Source organism: Mirounga leonina, unplaced genomic scaffold (genome assembly GCF_011800145.1).
Source record: "Mirounga leonina isolate KUSES-001 unplaced genomic scaffold, KU_Mleo_1.0 Mir_153, whole genome shotgun sequence".
NCBI lineage: Eukaryota > Metazoa > Chordata > Mammalia > Carnivora > Phocidae > Mirounga > Mirounga leonina.
The window spans coordinates 30,229,661-30,233,462 of record NW_023270387.1 but is presented as its reverse complement, the minus strand read 5'-3'; the positions used below and the strand labels follow the sequence as shown (position 1 = coordinate 30,233,462).

The window sequence follows — 3,802 nt, the reverse complement described above, 5'->3', positions numbered from 1 at the left end:
TTGATCCCAGGACCCTGGGATCATGACCTGAGCTGAGGGCAGACACTTAACCAGCTGAACCACCGAGGTACCCCAGCCACCAAGGTTTAAATTGATATTAAGGCATCAAAGCTCAATTGTAGAGGAAGTCCTGAAATTTACTTTCAATATATGTACTTCCTTGACCTCTGAAACGCAGAAGGCTTTCAGTGGCCTAATCCTGTTTCCTTCCTTATTGTGCTCATACAGATAAGGTCCTCTAGCTAAATAACCTTGCTTTTCAAGGATACCAGAAACAATTTCTGCCTAACCCAGAGCAATAAGCTCCAGTGCCCTGCCAGCCCCCACAATTATTCAAACAAGCTCATCACATCCCCTTACAGGAATTAATGGGGACCCTACATTCTTGATACTACAGAGCCTTCCTCCCACAGCTCCTGATATTCACTCTGTACAGCCTTCTGTGGCCCTGCATGGTATGTGGTGTCTTCCTCCCCCAGGCTGTGAGTATATGTGACTAATAAATAGCTGTCAATCTCAGCTGTCCACTGTCAAGTGTCATGTACTTGGTCATCCCCATAACTATAACTGGGAATTCCTCCCTCATCAATGAGGAGAATTGGAGGTGGTTAAAACTCTTGGGTAAGTAATTTTACCTCTTTGACCTTCAAGGTCCTTATATTAATATAATGTTCTTTAACTCAATTTGTGGATTTTATCCAGAAATATGCATCACAATGATCTGCAGATTTGTTTAAAGTCAGTAGTGCACTGTCCTAAGACCAATAATTCTAATTTTTTTTTTAATTTAAATGTTTTTATTCACATGTATGGTAAATACTGTCCCCTAATAAAAAACCAATGACATTGTCTTTCAATCTGTCAAACTTACTAAAAAATTCATGTGTTTCTTTTTTATATCATGTGTTGACATAATATAGGATGCAGGATGTAAAAATCAATTTAATAGACATTATTAAATAATTTCACACATATGCAGAATCTTGGATAAATGGTTAAAATTATAGATGAACATTAAATGTGGGCACATGGATATTTCACGTCCACCAATGGGTTTAACAGAAAATGTGTTTGCACTGATTTCTGGTAACAACTTGCTCTCTGTGAATCTTTAAATACCCAACTCCAAATCTTCCAGCTCCTGGAGAAGAGCTTTCTTTTTTTGAATTTTCTCCAACTGATTTTTTTCTAGCTATTTTCCAGCTGCTGCTTGTTCTTTTGTTGTTCAATTGCTTTCAGTTTCTTCTTTAGGTTCTTGATTTTTTGGTCAAGACTGCGAGATAGTATTTTGTGGTGTACTCCGTGGGGCAGGAGTTAAGTGCCAAATCCAGACTCTTCTCATTTCTTGCCTCCTGTTTTGCAGCTTTCTTAGCCTCATGCTTCCTTTGATTTTTAAGGGCTGTTTTTGATAACAGCTTATCATTTCCTGCTTGTGGTTTCATATTCTGAGGTGGTTCCTCCTCATGCAGTTTGGAATTGGTGATTGGCTTATTTCTTAAAGCTGGGGGTCTATAAGCTGTTGCAATTTTAGGTTCTTCACTGGTACATCACTTGGAACTGCTTGGTAAGTTATTGTTTTTGCTGGAAATATTCCATCTAAAAATGGCTGCCAAGAAACCTGCCATAATTCTCCATTTGACAGCACATCATACTGGTGTAAGACAGAGCTCATTATTAACACGTAACCTGGTAGCACACATGGCTGTTGAAATATGCTCACTGTCAGGGCACCAAGCAAAATAGGTAGAATCAGAGGCCACTGGTTTAGAAATAAGTTTGTAGTTTTTAACATCCCACACTTCCATTTGTCCGCTCAGATTTCCAAATCCAGTTGGTACTAATATATGTCCATGTGGGCTATAGTAGGCTGCATTATGAGGACCAGTTCCAAAGTCAAACACAGGACCAATAATTCTAATTTGATGACTCTGGAGTGGGCTGGGACAGCTGTAAGGTTAAAAAGTCTCCACCAGTGATTTGGATGGTTGATAATCATTGGCATAGTTCCATGCTCTAAACATATAATGTGTATATGAATTACCTGGCAATCTTCTTTAAGTGTAGATTCTGATTCAGCAGACATGGAGTTGGGTTTACATTTTACATTTCTGACAACCTCCTAGTGGATGCTCCTGATGCTCACCATAACTACAAGGATGTAGATCAGTGATTTTCAGCCTTTGTTGCATTTCATAATCATTTGGGCAGTGTTGAAAAATTTCAATGCCCAGGACACACCCAAGAATAATTCATCAGAGCCTATGAACATAGTCTCATGTATCAGAATTTTTTAATGTCCCTAGGTAATTTTGGTGGCATGGAAAGTTGAGAAGTAATGGTCTAGAACAGGGTTTCTGAATCTTTTTTTTTTTTTCCATTATTACCCAACTCCATGCAAAAAAAGGAAAATAGGAATTTATTTTCCTAATTACTCCTATGCTTTTCCTCCATGAAATATAATTACTGCAGATATTTTATGTATCTCTTTGTGTACTGTGGCCATTTGGAAGGACACAATTCACTATAATATCTAAGTTTTATTCCCCCACCCCCAAGCCCCTTTTCCCCTCTTGTGGATAATATTGTCCCTATTGAAAATGCATAAACTAAAATTCTAATTTTTGAAGCCATTTCAACTTTCTGGTACTGTGTCTTTGATCACAACTGACTAAAGTCCCAAGATAAAGCAAAACAATCTGTATGATATGTATGAAGCTGAGATTTTATTTTCAATACTGCTGCATCTGATGATAAGGGATTCTGGGCTACCCTATATAATGTATTGTCAACAGGTCATTTTGTATGTGCCTGGCATTGAGAGCTCAATTCTCTGTTAGAAACTCTCTGTTTTTGTTTTGGGGAAGGTTCTTCTCTCATTGCACAATGCTTTGGGGGTGTTATAACTCAAGAATCTCCTGCTCTGCTCAATTAGTGACCATGTGACTCATGCTGGCCAATCAGCATTCTTTCCCTAAAATTTGAACTTTGAGTTCAATGACACAAAGAATGGAAATAGTTATGTGACACCCAAAAAAGACAACCATTGGTTTCTAAATTTCTGATATCTGTAGCCCGTATGGTTATTGTCCTTTCTGAGATAAGTTCTCCAGATTTTCTTTTTGTAATCTCCTCCATATCCTTCCAAGAGTTTACTTTTGACTTGTTAGTGAAAGCATTGTTGGTCACCTACAACCAAATAACCTTAATTGACATCTCTATAAGTAATATATAACTTTATATAATTATGCTCAACTTACATTTTAGTCTTTTGTTTATAGTAAAAGGGGAATGGAGTCCACCCTATCTACCCTGACTCCCATCTCTACTCCACTCTGACTTGCACTCCAGGGCCTTGGAATATATCTTTTATCCACCCCATCTCATATAAAGGCCTGACTCTGTGTATATGAACACTTAGACCAGATATTTGACTGAAAGGTTAAGTGACTCTCACACATAAGAAAAAAACAACTCCTGTGCAAGCTGAATCAGACTTTCTAGAATAACTCATTGTAGTCAAAATTTGAAGCAGGCAGATTATTTGAATAGTATCTTTCTTCTTCCCTTTCCTCCAGTTCTTTGCTGACTTCTTCTGCTCTCTACCTCCAGCTTCCTCAGCCCTCCCCCTCTAGGAACTCATATGCTGGGCTGGTCTCAATACCCTTCACTGGGAGGGATTTGCAAATCTTGTTTCACTATTCTTCTCTCTGCTCTCTAAGATAGCAGATAGTCAATTTGAGTGATTGGTTCAAGCTTGGACATCAAAAGCCCGTACATACCTTACAACTTTCAGAGGCTCCAA

General features: G+C 38.3%; 1 pseudogene; it reads right to left on the bottom strand.

Annotated features, from left to right (window-relative positions):
- Window positions 1-1,063: 1,063 nt before the first annotated feature.
- On the bottom strand, window positions 1,064-2,083 carry LOC118013518 (annotated as a pseudogene).
- Window positions 2,084-3,802: the final 1,719 nt, after the last annotated feature.